Here is a 17,699-nt window from a genome sequence, read left to right as displayed (position 1 = left end):
CCCTTGCAAGACTCACGAGGAGGCAACGTGGAAGAGAGGGCGCCTGTCATCTCGATGGGCCTCCAAGGGGTTCTTCAGAAAGAGCGGCCCCTGGTGGATGACTCCTTCCGTCGGCAGTGGCGCGAGCGAGCAATTGCAGGGCTGCGCCTTTAGCCTGTTGTTGTTGCTGCTGCTGCTGCTGCTATTATTACATTCCTGTGTGGGTGTTGTTGATAGTTCGGCATACGTTACGAACTGCAGGGCCAAAATGAGAGTCGTTTAAAACGCAGAGATAACCGCGGTAATTCATTGGGCGCAGAACTGCCGCTGCTGCTGCTGCTGATGCTGCTGTTGCTGCTGATGCTGCTGCTGCTGATGCTGCTGCTGCTGTTGCTGCTGATGCTGCTGCTGATGCTGCTGCTGCTGTTGCTGCTGATGCTGCTGCTGCTGATGCTGCTGCTGCCGCTGCTGCTGTTGCTGCCGCTGCCGCTGCTGCTGCTCGCGATAAACGAATCCCGTGATAACCGATTCCCAATGAACACGCCCTGGGTTCACTCCCAACGCGAATGTTCAAATGGGACCAACTCGGACCAAAATAAAAGCCAAACAAACAATAATTTGTTTTAATGCGATAATATTAATAAGTAATAATAATCCCTAATTTTCAGATCCTACGTTTGAAGGTCACCCAAAGATATTATTTATAGGGAGCTTGGCGATTCCCCACCATGTCAGAGCATCTCAAAGCACCGCACCGCATCGCGTCACAAGCGTACGAAGGGGCACCCCCCGTGTCAGCTGTCCGTGTGCCGAACACAGCACCCGGTGCCCCCAAGCGGGCGTGGAGGATGCCTGCCAGTAATTACAGTGGCGGGGTGCCGATGGCTGCTGCTGCTGCTGTTGTTGCAATTGGCATTTAAATGTGGAACACGTGCTAAGCTTGGTCGACGATTCCGACTCACAATGGACCAATTCTTTTCGAATAGCAGCGCTGGATTGTTGCATTACGAAATGCAAAGCACCCCCCTCCCCCCGTATAGCTTCGACAGAGTGTTGGGGCAAGTGGTTTTAGCGAGCGCCTACGAAGGCCGGCACGGCACACGAGAGGGTGGCCCAGCACCACGCCCGGTCGCCTTTGTCTCCCGACTGACAATGTTTACACACCACACCAGGTGCTACTCATTTAAGTCTGAGTCTAAACTAAACTTTTTATTTTACCAGGTAAGGTCCACGGAGCGACCTGGCCACGAATAATAGCTCTACGAAGTGGCTTATCATGTGAATATGTATCGCAGCCAAACACTCTAAACGCATGTTGATGCTAAATGTGGAGGTACAAACATGAGGACCGTGGGAAAAAATCCAAGTGACCACGGGGAGAGAGAGACACGCAAACTCCAAATATACAGCAGCAGGCGTCAGGGTCGGGATCGAACCCACGACCTCCTGTACACCAGGCGAGGTAGTTAACATCTCCTAGCCACCGTGATGATGAGAGAGAGACACGCAAACTACAAATATAAAGCAGGCGTCAGGGTCGGGATCGAACCCACGACCTCCTGTATACCAGGCGAGGTTGTTAACATCTCCTAGCCAATGTGATGATGATCAGAGACACGCAAACTCCAAATATACAGCAGGCGTCAGGGTCGGAATCGAACCCACAACCTCCTGTATACCAGGCGAGGTAGTTAACATCTCCTAGCCACCGTGATGATGATGATGAGAGAGACACGCAAACTCCAAATATACAGCAGCAGGCGTCAGGGTCGGGATTGAACCCACGACCTGCTGTATACCAGGCGAGGTAGTTAACATCTCCTAGCCACCGTGATGATGATGAGAGAGAGACACCGCAAACTTCAAATATACAGCAGTAGCAGGCGTCAGGGTCGGGATCGAACCCACGACCTCCTGTATACCAGGCGAGGTAGTTAACATCTCCTAGCCATCGCAGCGCCGCCAATCGGTGCATCGATCGTTAACATTCCGCTGGGAACGATCACCGGTTCGTAACGTGCGCAAACGGTTATCATGGCGAAATGTTAACTACCTCGCCTGGTATACAGGAGGTCGTGGGTTCGATCCCGACCCTGACGCCTGCTGCTGCTGTATATTTGGAGTTTGCGTGTCTCTCTCTCATCATCATCACGGTGGCTAGGAGATGTTAACTACCTCGCCTGGTATACAGGAGGTCGTGGGTTCTATCCCTACCCTGACGCCTGCTGCTGTATATTTGGAGTTTGCAGTGTCTCTCTCTCTCTCATATCATCACGGTGGTGATAATCCACTTGTGTTGAGCTATCATTTGTGGTAACCAGGTGGTCGCTTCTGAAAAAGACCTAACGTAGTAAGAGCTCTGTGGGGCCTTACGTGGTAAAATGAAAAAAAGTTGAGTTTGCGCGTTTAACAAAAAACCCACGAGTCCACGGATTGAGCTTGCAAAACGCTCTCCCTCCTGTGCAATGTTGGGTACTGCGCATGCAGCCTGCTACAATTCCCTGGCACTGTAAACAGGTGACGATGGTCATGCGATAAAAAATATATTGAAAAAAAATATTGCTTATTTTATCTAAGACACCTATGCCGAGGCGTGGAACCTCGGTGTTTTATTTTGAGATGTTTTCGGCCAATTTATGACAAGTAATACACACATTGTCCTGCGGAGGGAGCTGGTAGGAACGTTGGGTTGCTCGGTCAATGGCCAGGGTCAACGGCGGCGTGGTGTATTCCGCAAATATGCCCGACTGTGAGGGTGGGCACAAGCCGGCGTGAGTAGGTTAAACGTTGAGTTTTATAAGGGCACCACGGGGTGACCAGCCCCTCCCCACCCAGCCCCACCCCTCCCACCCCCCACCCAGCCCCACCCAGCCCCACCCTCCCCACCCTCCCCTCCCCACCCAGCCCCACCTTCCCCACCCAGCCCCTCCCCACCCTCCCCTCCCCACCCAGCCCCTCCCCACCCTCCCCACCCAGCCCCACCCTCCCCTCCCCACCCGCCCCACCCCCACCCAGCCCCTCCCCACCCTCCCCTCCCCACCCAGCCCCTCCCCACCCTCCCCACCCAGCCCCACCCTCCCCTCCCCACCCAGCCCCACCCTCCCCACCCAGCCCCTCCCCACCCTCCCCACCCAGCCCCTCCCTGTACGACGAACACAATAATCCCCTGTGGGCTGGCGTAACCAGGAGGTTCCTACCAGTAGTATTATTGGTTATTATTATTATTTTACACGCGTCGTAGGAGAACCGGAGCACCCGGAGTGAAACCCACGTGCGCGAGGGGGCAACGCTCGATCCCCGTACAGATGGAAACAGATGGCGATGAGTCCACTCTCTGTGCCGTCTTCTCCTGGCGAGCCAGGGCAGTGCGGCGGCACCTTGACGCCCACCCACGGGGTAGAAGGGAGTTTCACAACGACATCATCTGTGTGCGCGGTGATCCACCGACCCTCGATGCTACTGCTGCTGCTACTGCTGCAGTGACGCAGCGCTATGGAGGCTGCTGCTGCAGCTGCGTATCCACCACCAGCGCCCGCCTATAGGGGAGGAGTGTGATAGGCTTGCGATGCATTTATCGATTCAAATGTAACACTGATGAATTGTTAACGATGGAGAATGCGAATTGTCCTCACATTTCATGCGCAAGTGTCAGGGTGCAGCGAGCCGATCCACATTCCGGGTCACGGAGACCCCGATGATAACCTCCCCCCCCCCCGACGGCGGCTCTGTGCTAAAGTAAAACAACGATTCGTTTTATTTCAGCCGACTGCGCTATTCTTCGCATTTTTTCAGAAGCGACTTGGCCTCAAATGATAGTTCAACAAAGTGGCTGATCATCACGTACACATGTGCAGCAGCGACATACTCTGAACGCACGCCGAATTTAAATGTGGGTGGGGGAGGGGGGGATAAAAATCGGAGGAGAAAAGTCCATGCGACCACGGCGAGAGAGACACGCGCAAACTCCAATATACAGGTGTTCAGGGTCGGGATCGAATCCACAACCTCATGTATAGCGGGCGAGATTGTTAACATCTCCTAGCCACCGTGATGATGATTATGAGAGAGACGCAAATTCCAAATATACAGCAGCAGACGTCAGGGTCGGGATCGAACCCATGACCTCCTGTATACCAGGCGAGGCAGTTAACATATCCTAGCCACAGTGGTGATGATGAGGGAGAAACGCAAACTCCAAATATATAGCAGCAGGCGTCATGGTCGGGATCGAACCCACGACCTCTTATATAACAGGTGAGGTAGTTAACAACTCATAGCCACCGTGATTATGATGAGAGAGAGGCACGCAAACTCCAAATATACAGCAGCAGCAGGTGTCAGGGTCGGGATCGAACCCACGACCTCCTGTATACCAGGCGAGGCAGTTAACATCTCCTAGCCACCAAAGTGACACGTTTAGTTCTGTCTGCGTTGTTGGAGTCTGTGCTCCTTTGCTGCCTGGGCAGTCGAGCAGAGTCAGGCGTGTTCAACGCTTGCCACTGAGTTGCTAGGAGCTATTGGCAAGCGCACTCCCTATAAACTACGGAGAACCATTCAACACAGACGGCACAATACCTGACGCTCTGCGTTGCGGTGGAGTCCGCTATTCGTTGTGGAGGGCGCCACGGTGGCTAGGAGATGTTAACTACCTCGCCCGCAGTACATGAGGTTATGGGTTCGATCCCGACCCTGACGCCTGCTGCTGCTGTATATTTGGAGTTTGCGTGTCTCTCTCTCATCATCATCACGGTGGCGAGGAGATGTTAACTACCTCGCCTGGTATACAGGAGGTCGTGGGTTCGATCCCGACCCTGACGCCTGCTGCTGTATATTTGGAGTTTGCGTGTCTCTCTCTCATCATCACGGTGGCTATGAGATGTTAACTACATCGCCCGCAGTACATGAGGTTGTGGGTTCGATCTCGACCCCGACACCTGTATATTTGGAGTTTGCGTGTCTCTCTCGCCGTGGCGGCATGGATTCTTCTCGGGGTCCTCCTCCCGTTTTCCCCTCCACGTTTAGAATCGACGTCGCGCGTTTCGAGCAAGTCGCTGCTGTACATTTCTGCGCGACGATGAGGACGTTTCGTTGAGCTATCATTTGTGATCGCCACGTGGCTTCTGAAGAAGAGCAAGACGGCTCAGTGGGCCTTACCTGGTAAAATACCAAAAACAATTATAGTTAAAATAGGTAATAGGGGGGAAAACTCACAGAAGACCGCGTGGATTTAAACGGCCACGTGGGAGATGGAGCGATGGAATCGCTTCGTGGGCAGGCGCTGGATGGATCGTTGCATCGCAGGGTGGCGAGAGGTTAGCGGCGACTTGTTGGCAGGAGGAGGTCTTCGTCCAGCAGTGGATGGACCATGGCTGATGATGACGAGATGTAAAATCCAACGACTTGTCATCATGCATCAGCGATATTTCAGCTGAGCGAGCGCGTGGCTTCATCCCAAGGAGACTCAATCAATGCGCAGTATTTAGTTTCTGCTTGACTGTGCATCGTCTCGTGGCGGCGTTGCAGAGACAGCAGCTGCAGCAGGTGGACAGTCGGTGGATCGATGCGTTTCACGATCATTATACAAATAATACAATAGCGTGCAGCCCTTCGTGATGGTTTTCTCGTGGGCGTTATCTCCTCACCACACCTCACCCGCGCCGTCCCGCGAGTGTTCGAGGGGTCGGGCAGCAAAACCGGGTTCAGATAACAGCTGCCACTCATGTTAGCCGTGGCCGGGAATCGAACCCGGGTCCGCAGGGGCTTATGGCGCAGTATGCTAACCACTGCACCAGCGCTCTGCCCACCATATAAAGAGTGCATTTTAAATCCCCTAGAGTCTACAATATCGCGACGGAGTATGTCACGCATTATAAATCCATCTGAAAATCGCTCCGTAGTATATGACGCGTTTACAATGCCTGATAATGCATTCGTGGTGTGCTAACTTAGGCGCACACTTGTGCATGGAAGCAACACGTTTATTTAACACAACGGGTAACTCTAACAGGATAACAGAATCGGGGGGTGACCACCACGGCGAACTAAAGTGACACTCGGAGAGACAATGCTAGAGGCGAACCCGGGCAGCTGACGGGCTGCCTGGCCCACACGTGGAGACCGGGATCGAGGATCACGACTTCATCCCCAGATCTTCTTGGTTCTTTCGGTAAAGTCACGTAGAAGGGAAATAATAAAATAATAAACATAATAACATAATTCTCACGACGTTTCGGCCACAACGCAAGGAGCGTCCTCAGGTGCAGAACAGGTTTGTCGAGAAGACAGCGTCTGAATGACACACCCCAGGCTTGGAGCGACTATTTAAGCTGGGTTAGAGGGGGAAGAGCGCCTTGACAAAATAATTTGCATATCAAGAGGAATTTAGCATATTTATGGGAAATGCAGATATGCGATTAGTACTACTTGTGAAATGCGCCAAACCTCCTACGCATTTCACAAGTAGTACTAATCGCATATCTGCATTTCCCATAAATATGCTAAATTCCTCTTGATATGCAAATTATTTTGTCAAGGCGCTCTTCGCCCCTCCATTCCAGCTTAAATAGTCGCTCCAAGCCTGGGGTGTGTCTTTCAGACTCTGTCCCCTCGACAGACCTGTTCTCCACCTGAGGACGGCTGCTTGCGTTGTGGCCGAAACGTCGTGATAACTATTTATTATGTTTTATTTTCATTATTTATTATTTTCCTACTACGTGACTTTACCGAAAGAACCAAGAAGATGAATCCCTGCAGTCACGAAAGCTTTAAATCGAAATTCATCTCCAGAGTTGTGAGCTCCGATCCCTCTCGGGACCCCACTTATAACTCCCCTGGCGTGGCTGGCTCTGCCCCTGACCCCGCCCCCCTTCCAGAACCTTCGTGGGGACTCTGGATCCCCATCACGTGATCCTCTCACCCCCGACTGGGGCCCCCCCCTCCCACCTCTCGTCCGGTCACGTGCCCTCCCGGGTTCACCTCGCGGTCACCGTCCTGATGCGACCCCCTTCTCAGCGACCCCCCCCCCCACCCCTAACACGGCATTGTCTCTATACCGCCGTGCCCCCCTCGGGGCTACAACATCTGTATGTTGACGTCTTTCGCACCGTGAGTGCTCATTGGAGGTAAGGAGAAAAGACGACAAACTAAACACACACACAAGAAAAAGAGCTGTAAGGAAATGAAAGTGCTTAGCTCCAGTGGCTGCCGAATATCGCAAGGAAGAGCGTTCCAGACGGTCACAAAAGCGCATCTGAGAGTACGGTACCCTCAAGTCGTATTTTAATCATCAATTTACGTATATATCCAGGAGAGCGCGACGCTGACTACCATCAAATCAAATTAAAACTTTAGTCATAGAGCACAATGCGTGCAAATCATGCAATACAAAGGTGCTTTACGGGACTAAATGAAGGGACTGACGCAATGAAAACAACAATAAGAATGATGCATTAAAACAAATTACATCGCATTATAATTGAGTAAAAGTATCATAAAAAAGGCATAATAAACACGTGATAAAAGCATCCTTTATTAAAAGGCAATCTAGAAAGTTACGTTTTTAAGAATTCGTTTAAAAACATCCACTGATTCTAATGCCCTTAGAACCTCAGGCAGGCTTTCATCTTCTTGGTTCTTTCGGTAAAGTCACGTAGAAGGGAAATAATAAAATAATAAAAATAAAACATAATAAAATAAGTATCACGACGTTTCGGCCACAACGCAAGCAGCCGTTCTCAGGTGAAGAACAGGGCTGTCGGAAAGACAGCGTCATTCAGACGCTGTCTTTCCGACAGACCTGTTCATCGTGATAATTATTTAATTATGTTTTATTATTATTTTATAATTTCCCTTCTACGTGACTTTACCGAAAGAACCAAGAAAATGAATCCCTGCAGTCACGAAAGAAGCTTTAAATCTAACCTCAGGCAGGCTGTTCCTCACTCTTTTTCAGGAGGGTCCTGCCGCTGCTACGTTGGCAGTTTTAAGTGAAGATGTTTTCAACCAATTAATGTTTAATTGTGTCTATCGTTATTATCATTATTATGATGCACGTGAGAGACACCGGAGCGCGAGGAGAAAACCCCACTCTGTGCCCGAGGGGGAGCAACCCTCGATCCCCGTACAAATGGACACATATGTGTGGTGGATGCACGAAAAGGATATTCAGAACGACTGTAAAAAGTTATTATTTTACGTGTATACCAGAACCTTTTACAAATACCTTTTTTTAAAACGCCGGCTCTGCCTTTTTTGGTCACGTTCATAAGCCTGGGACACGTTTCTGTGATGTTCTAATGTAAATGTTTCGACTGAAGTGTTTGGGTTCCCTCATTTGTGGATACACCCATCAAAGACGATGACCTACGGGGTCGAGTAAACCGCCCTGATGACGACAAAAAAGTGCTCGAATTTTATTGCGAAAAACGAATCCATCATTTCCTGAAAATATGCTGCATGCGCAGCCGCTAAAAAATATTTTATCACTATGGGTATTCATAATAATCTAGTACCTCTGATTAGCGCGGTTGGCTACGTACGGGGCGAAAGAAGTTCAACGTAAATAATGTTCAAATGAATGATGTCCATCTCTCCGTGGTGATGGTGTTACATGTTGTGTTTAAAGTGACACGAAAGCACGTGACCGAGCCAACGAGCCAAGGGGGCTTTTATATCTTCTTCTTCTTGGTTCTTTCGGTAAAGTCACGTAGAAGGGAAGTAATAAAATAATAAAAATAAAACATAATAAAATAATTCTCACGACGTTTCGGCCACAACGCAAGCAGCCGTCCTCAGGTGAAACCAGGTCTGTCGAGGCGACAGCGTCTGAATGAAACAGCACACGTGCTTGGAGCATATATAAGCTGGGTTGGAAGGGGGGGGGGGGAAGGGGGCGCCTTGACAAAATAATTTGCATATCAAGAGGAATCCAGCATACCCATGGGAAATGCAGGTATGTGATGAGTACTACTTGTGTCCGTGCATTATGCAGGATTAGCAGCATCCATCGTTCCTCTTTGCAAGACTCGTGGGCCACTGGCGGCCGCTGGTGGCCTTTAGTGTGGCCCCTGACGTACGACCCCCCCCCCCACCCCCCGACAATACCCAACATGCGCCAACACCCCCGACCATCATCGTCGTCGTGCTGTCGAGCGCCAGTGGTTTCAAATGTGTGGCGGTCCTCCCACTGACGATGCGTAATTATCGGAGAAGTGGCCCTCCTCTGCAAAACAACATGTGCGAATAACACCGCTGCCATGTCTCCCACGCGTCCCATGGAACGAACCACACCGCCTTCATGCGACACCCACACAACCCCTCCTCCTGGCTGCGACGTGCCTCCCAGAAGACACCGCCACACAAGCCGCAAGCCGCATCGTCGACGCATCGTCGGCAGGCCGACGCTGCGTCGTTGCCTTTCGATGACCCATGACCCCTCCGGTTGGCGCCGTTGGCTACGTACGGTGCAAAAGAAGTGCAAACATAGAGGACCTCTGCGCGTCCGACGAGGCTCGCTCGTGCATCACCGGGGCTGCAACAACAAAAAAGCGACAAGTCAAAATGGAGTGAAGCGAGCGGTGCGATTGATCGGATAGGAGCATTCCCAAACCAACAGAGCATTAATTCTAGGTTTGAAGCTTTCGTGACTGCAAGGATTAATATTCTTAGGTTTTTTTCGGTAAAGTCACGTAGGTAAAAATTAATAAAAGTAAAATAAAATAAAAAAGAGAGCATTGAGTGCTCGAAATAAAATCGGGTAACAACAACAAAAAAAGAATAATTTATTGAAACGACGGTTGACTGCTAGCAAAGGGGCGAGCTTTTACCGAAACTAACCACGGAATCGGCTTAACAGATTACTCGCGCACACAGCAGATGCGACGTGTCTCTGGTCACACCGGGGCTAAAGAACACATTGTCCTGCGGAGGGAGCTGGTAGGAACGTTGGGTTGCTCGGTCAAATGGCCAGGGTCAACGGCGGCGTGGTGTGTTCCGCAAATATGCCTGACTGTGAGGGCGGGCACAAGCCGGCGTGAGTAGGTTAAACGTTGAGTTTTATAAGGGCACCACGGGGTGACCGCCCCACCCCACCAGCCCCACCCCTCCCACCCCCCACCCAGCCCCACCCTCCCCAGCCCCTCCCCCACCCTCCCCACCCAGCCCCTCCCCACCCTCCCCTCCCACCCACAGCCCCACCCTCCCCACCCAGCCCCTCCCCACCCTCTCCACCCAGCCCTTCCCCACCCAGCCCTCCCCACCCTCCCCCTCCCCACCCAGCCCCCTCCCTCTCCACCCAGCCCTCCCTGCACGACGGACGGACACAATAATCCCCTGTGGGCTGGTGTGACCAGGAAGCTCCTACCAGTACCAGGAGGTTCCTACTAGTATTAGCGCGTTGAATAAGAGAGCACGCACACCCACACGAGTGTTGACTATTGCGGAACATGCTTGCCAACAACAAGGATATTTCATGGATTTTGATAACGTTGGTGTCCTATGCAGTGCCTGATTATCATGGTAACAAAAGTAGCTTCATATGCTACGGACTCCGCACTTTCAAGGGCCCCGCGCTAAATGCTTTCAAGCTATTAATTCCGGTTCAGTGATTCTGCAGTTTATTACTATAGTACTATACCGCCTTCAACTTTTATGAACGACTGGGTGTTTTAAGGTTAGTGATTTGTCGTATTATTTGGCTGTATAGCAAATGAAAAAAAATACACTTACTTGACTTGACTTAAAGCTTTCGTGACTGCAGGAATTTCATATTCTTTGGGTCTTTCGGTAAAGTCACGTCGATGGTGCAAAGAAAATACAAAAAACTACGACGTTTCGATCACAACGCAAGCGATCGCTTACTTTACTGTGCAAGTTAAAAATGTGTGTTTTAATATTAACGTTTTTCTTTAAGTTCATGGCCCCTTTATAACATATTCTTACAGATCCCGCACAAGCTTCATCCGGTATTGTTCTACGCGAAAAAAAATAATTTCTCCAGTGGCCAGGGCTGATGAGAGAATCCGTTGAATCCGCGAGCGATTTAAAACAAAATTTAGTTTCAACCGAGCTCACAGCCCCAGAGTGTATCCGGTTTGGAAATGCCACTTTAAGTACGTCACTGAAAAGTGCATTCACGTCGCTCGAAAGTAATCGATCATTGTTGTCGCATACTCCCCATCGAGTATAGCTATAATGAAGTGCACTTACACGTACATATGTGTAGCGCGTATTAATGTATTATGATGTAACATAAGCATGTAGTGCAATTAAATCTGTCATCGCGTAAGTACAGCACATGTTCCTTTGTACTGTGTTGCAATATCTAACATTTAGTTTAAGTAGAACAAACTATTTATACAAATACGTTGAGCTCTTGGTATCACTTCGTGCCACTCCCAGCTCTAACCCTTGTGAGTTACGCTGATGACATCACCTCGCGTGGATGTTGAACTTATTTCGCACCCTACGTAACCAACCGTGGCAATATAAGTTTAGGGGGAATTACAACAAACTAAACACATTCTTAGGTGTTTTCGGTAAAGTCACGTAGGTAAAACATCAAAATTAATAAAAATAATAAAATAAAAATAAAGATCACGACGTTTCGGAGGCAACACAAGTCTCCGTCATCAGGTGGGACAGTCACAGCTGCATCAAGTGAGGCAATGATTCAAGATGTAATCCCTTAAAAGCGAGTTGAGGGGGGGAGGAGAGGGGGGGGGCTCATCAAAATCATTGCCTCATTTGATGCAGCTGATCTGGCTGTGACTGTCCCACCTGATGACGGAGACTTGTGTTGCCTCCGAAACGTCGTGATCTTTATTTTTATTTTATTATTTTTATTAATTTTGATGTTTTACCTACGTGACTTTACCGAAAACACCTAAGAATATGATTCCTTGCAGTCACGAAAGCTTCAAGTCTAAAACTAAAACACACACAAAAAAACTGTTTTTAAAGAAATTCGTTTTCAATCGAGATGATTTGAAAGTGCATCGCTCCCAGGGATTTACTAATATCGAAAGAGCGTTCCAGACGGCCGCAGACGCGCATCTGTAAGCGCCGATGATGCTGGCTGAAAACTACCACCGAATTGTCGGACTACCCAACTGCTCAACGCATGTGGGTCGCTCTACAGAAACACTATTGGTGTAGCGGTGCTGTTGCTCCACCACCACCACCAACGCTATCACTACAACTACGACTAACACCTCCTCCACTACCGCCGCCAGCGAACGAACACGTCGTCACGAAACAACGAACGGCTGCTGCTGTTGTTGTGGTTAGGAGACCTTAACTCCCTCGCCTGGTATGCAGGATACCGTGGGTTTGATCCCGACCCCGACTATGCCTGCTGTTGCATTTCTCTCTCCCCGTGGTTGCGTGCATTTTTCTCCGCGTCGTCCGGTTTTTCCCTCCACTTTTTTAAATCAACAAGCGTTGACATTGTTTACATTATACTGGTAGGAACCTCTTGGTTCCACAGCCCACAGGGGATTATTGTGTCCGTCCGTCCGTCGTGCAGGGAGGGGCTGGGTGGGGAGGGGGGGCTGGGTGGGGAGAGGAGGGTGGGCAGGGGCTGGGTGGGGAGGGTGGGGAGGGGTTGGGTGGAGAGGGTGGGGAGGGGCTGGGTGGGGAGGGTGGGGCTGGGGGGGGGTGGGAGGGGTGGGGCTGGGTGGGAGGGGCTGGTCACCCGGTGGTGCCGTTATAAAACTCAACGTTTAACCTACTCACGCCGGCTTGTGTCCGCCCTCACAGCAGAGGTCGCAACCGGGTACCCGATACCCGTACCCTACCCGATACCCGGCTACCCGTACCCGGCCAGGTACGGGTACGGGTAGCCGTTTGCGACCCTGGTGCGGCCGGGTACGGGTACGGGTAGGCCGTGAGTCACTGGTGAGTCACCGTTTGTCACTCATTTCGGGTAGGGTACGGGTAGGCCGTGAGTCACTGGTGAGTCACCGTTTGTCACTCATTTCGGGTAGGGTACGGGTAGGGAACGGGTACCCGTGGCCGGGTACGGGTACCCATTTGCAACCCTGGTGCGGCCGGGTACGGGTAAGGAATCAAAACCCGTTTGCGACCTCTGCCTCACAGTCGGGCATATTTGCGGAATACATCACGCCGCCGTTGACCCTGGCCATTGACCGAGCAACCCAACGTTCCTACCAGCTCCCACCGCAGGACAATGTTTTTACTGAGATAAATATTTGCGCGCGGTGAGCCACTTCGTTGAGCGATAATTATTCGTGGCCAGGTCGCTTCTGAAAAATAAGCTAAAAAGTTCAGTTGGCTTCACTTGGTAAGATAAAAAAAAAATTAACCCGTAAAAACAAAGTTTTTCACTATAAATCCTTTATATGCGTGGCGGCTAGAGTCCTCTCGTCCTCTGGCTTGAGATGGCTGCCACCTATGGGTCAGATGAATGCCTGCCACCATTAAGCAATTGGTAATTAAATATAATTTATTTTTTCCTAAAAAGTCTAAAATTTTGGAATTTTTTTTCACGAAAATAAATTGTCACGCACAACGAGTCTGTGTGAAAAATGTCAGCTCGATTGGATCACGGGAAGTGGGTTTAAAAACGACCGAAAGATTTGCACGGTCGTAAGCAAGCAAGCAAGCAAGCGCGCGAGTGAACTTAATATAAAGGATTTAAAAAGTGGTGTTCATTTGTGTTATTCCTTCACATAACGTCCTGGTCACAAAAGCAAAGTTTGTGGGTAATAACAGCCATTTTCTATACTTTTGAGGCATACGCAATTAGAAATAACACTTACTACCCAGGAACAAAAATCGGTTACATAGTGTAATCATTATTGCAATTACATGATAGTGTATGCAGTATGTAATCAAAAATATAATAATAGGGTGACTAGTAGGTGACTAACTCCGCTGTTGAATTAATATTCGCCCTTTGGAAACACATTGTCCTGCGGAGGGAGCTGGTAGGAATGTTGGGTTGCTCGGTCAATGGCCTGCAGGGTCAACGGCGGCGTGGTGTATTCCGCAAATATGTCCGACTGTGAGGGCGGGCACAAGCCGGCGTGAGTAGGTTAAACGTTGAGTTTTAAAAGGGCACACGGGGTGACCAGCCCCTCCCTCCCTACCCAGCTCCACCCTCCCCACTCAGCCCCTCCCCATCTCCACCCAGCCCCTCCCCACCCCCTCTCCCCACCCAGCCCCTCCCCACCCTCCCCTCCCCACCCAGCCCCTCCCTTCCCACCCAGCCCCTCCCTCCCCAGCCCCTCCCCACCCAGCCCCTCCCCACCCTCCCCTCTCCACCCAGCCCCACCCTCCCCACCCAGCCCCTCCCCACCCTCCCCTCCCCATCCTCCCCTCCCCACCCAGCCCCTCCCTCCCCACCCAGCCCCTCCCTGCACGACGGACACATAATCCCCTGTGGGCTGGTGTGACCAGGAGGTTCCTCCCAGTATCACATGGAGCCGTGAAACCCCCAAGAATCTAAGCGCTCGTGGTTCCACCGCGATTGTCCAATCAGAGGCGAGCTTCCAAATCGAACGTTGTGACCTCACCGCCGCATTCCCGTCGGTGACGCGTCATTGCGAGCGGTGCTCGCGATTGGTCGAGGCGCGCTCGCGCGACGCCTGCGGGCACCAGCCAATCGCGTACGCGCACCTCCTCCCCTCCCCACCTGAGCGTGGTAGGGGGGGGGGGTTCGGGGCACCAGCCAATCGCGTACACGTACCGTCCCCCCTCCCCACCTTAGCGTGACCAGGGGGAGGGGCCTGTGGGAAATTAGCCAATCGCGTGCACGTACCGTCCCCCCTCCCCACCTTAGCGTGACCAGAGGGCGGGGCCTGTGGGGCATCAGCCAATCGCGTGCACGTACCGTCCCCCCTCCCCACCTTAGCGTGACCAGGGGGCGGGGCCTGTGGGGAATCAGCCAATCGCGTGCACGCACCTTCCCTGACACACCCTCCCTTGGGAGAATGACGTCACAAAACGTGGCGTCGTGGTAGCCATGCTGGGTAGGGAGAGTTACAATCTGACCATGGTTGATGAGTCCGAGTGTTCAAAAACCCATTCGGAGTTTTTGAACGCGTTGCACAACGCTGCTCGCAATTAAGCAGTCCCAGAAAGCCAAGTGGGTGATGAAGATGTGTTAAAAATATTACGTTGAAGATTTGTACGGAATGACATAACGTTACTGTGCTTGTAAAATTGGGTGAAAAAAATTACGTTATTACACTAACGTTGGCGGTTGCGCACGAATAAAATCAATTAAAAAAAGAGCAACAACGCCATTCCTCGAAAACACTCCCGTAATATAACGGGAGTCATATTTATTCACATATAAAATACTCGCGCCAACACTCGTTAGCACGGTGCCGTCCCGTGCCAAGATGGCCGACCGCCGGCTTCAACTTCCAATCTCCGCGGCGGTTTAAAAAGGGCGGGAAACGCCGCCAACCGCCACAGCAGCGCGGGACGACGACGACGACGAACGAACGAACAACAACAACCAACTCGACCATGGCCGTTCCCTCAGCCCCCCGTCACCCGTACTGGCCCCGCGACCTCGTCATCCCGGGCTACGTGGCGAACGACACCGCCACCAGCACGGTGCTGGCGTTTCTGTTCGTCACCTCAGGTGTCCTGGTGGCGGCGACATGGCTGTACGCGGGGTCTTCGCGCCATCGGCTCTCGTCGATGCGACGCCTCGTCTGCTGCTGGTTCGCCGGTGCGCCTTCATCCACGGCGTGATCGAGGGCTGGTTCTCGCTCTTCCACCGGGACATCGCGGGGACCAGGCGTTCCTCTCGCAGCTCTGTGAGGCCACCCCCGGGGACGATGCTTAGGAAGCCTCGTGTTTGTTGTTGTTTTGTTGTTGTCGTTGTTGTTGTTGTTGCACTTAGTCTTGGTAAGGAGGGGGGTGTCATGCGAATGTGGAATCTGAGTCACTCGTGAGGTAAACGGTGGTGCAGTCAGCTGTGATGTGACAAGGACGCTCCTCTCGCAGCTCTGTGAGGCCACCCCCGGGGAGATGCTTACGAAGCCTCGTGTTTGTTGTTGTTGTTTTGTTGTTGTCGTTTTGTTGTTGTTGCACTTAGTCTCGGAGGTATGGGGGGCTGTCATGCGAATGTGGAATCTGAGTCATTCGTGAGGTAAACGGTGGTGCAGTCAGCTGTGATGTGACAAGGACGCTCCTCTCGCAGCTCTGTGAGGCACACCCCGGGGAGATGCTTACGAAGCCTCGTGTGTTGTTGTTGTTTTGTTGTTGTCGTTGTTGTTGTTGTTGCACTTAGTCTCGGTAAGGTAGTGGGGGGCTGTCATGCGAATGTGGAATCTGAGTCACTCGTGAGGTAAACGGTGGTGCAGTCAGCTGTGATGTGACAAGGACGTCCTCTCGCAGCTCTGTGAGGCCACCCCCGGGGGAGATGCTTAGGAAGCCTCGTGTTTGTTGTTGTTTGTTGTTGTTTGTTGTTGTTGTTGCACTTAGTCTCGGTAAGGTAGTGGGGGGCTGTCATGCGAATGTGGAATCTGAGTCACTCGTGAGGTAAACGGTGGTGCAGTCAGCTGTGATGTGACAAGGACGTTACTCTCGCAGCTCTGTGAGGCCACCTCCGGGGGAGATGCTTAGGAAGCCTCGTGTTTGTTGTTGTTTTGTTGTTGTTGTTGCACTTAGTCTCGTAAGGTAGGGGGCTGTCATGCGAATGTGGAATCTGAGTCACTCGTGAGGTAAACGGTGGTGCGGTCAGCTGTGATGTGACAAGGGCGCTCCTCTCGCAGCTCTGTGAGTGGCCGTGTCAGAATCACAACATTTAAAAAAATCGTACCGAAGGAATCCACTGAGCTATAAAGCTCTTTGTGCCGGTGTTGTTACCTAGTTGTCCGCCGCACTTAGTCTCGGCGGGGGGCTGCCACGTGATTGTGGAATCTCAATTCATCGCCGAGGTAAAAACATTGGTCGACATGGTCGCGTGGATGGACTCGAGGCGTCTCGGCCAGGGAATGTGGAATTCCCAGTCGTTGGGAATGAGATAATAGATTCACTCACTGGCTGCTGGAACTCCATCTCCGCCCCCCACCCCCAGCCGCATATGTTGTCATCTCCTGTAGGACTCTGCAATCTTTGGAACCTTCTTGCCTCGTTGACAAAAGTCACTCTCGTCAGATCTTGGGGACAGTGGTCGTCGTGAGTGACAGCGCCAGGTTATCACAGTCCGGCTGGAGTGGATGTAATTGGTTTTTTACCCTTTTATATGCAACAAAACTGACACCTTTTTTACGAGGAGTCATGTTTGCATAGACCACAATACCTGCAGTCATAATGCAAACAAAAAACTCAACTCTGATAATGTATGCACTGTCCTTGAAGTTGATTGGTCCACACCCGAGACAGCTTTCCTTAGAGCCTAGTCTCACATGGTGTCGGACCAGATGACGCCAAAAGGTGCACAACTCAAAAGACAATGCACCATCAGAGTATGAGAGCTCGGGTAAGCATTTACACCATTGGTACCTCATTTGCCAGTAAAAATATGATAATTGGTTTTTTACCCTTTTATCTGGCAACAAAACTGACACCTTTTTTTACGAGGAGTCATGTTAATTAAGGTGTCAGTTTTGTTGCCAGATAAAAGGGTAAAAAAACAATTATCATATTTTTTACTGGCAAATGAGGTACCAAGAGTGGATATGTTGTTAAGGTGTTCAAACACCAAATAGAAAGCATTTGCAAGGAATCGCGTCTTGCGT

This window comes from Lethenteron reissneri, chromosome 51 (assembly GCF_015708825.2).
Source record: "Lethenteron reissneri isolate LAM-NWPU_2019-01 chromosome 51, ASM1570882v1, whole genome shotgun sequence".
In the NCBI taxonomy this organism is placed as follows: Eukaryota; Metazoa; Chordata; class Hyperoartia; order Petromyzontiformes; family Petromyzontidae; genus Lethenteron; species Lethenteron reissneri.
Note: the sequence above shows the minus strand (reverse complement) of the source record.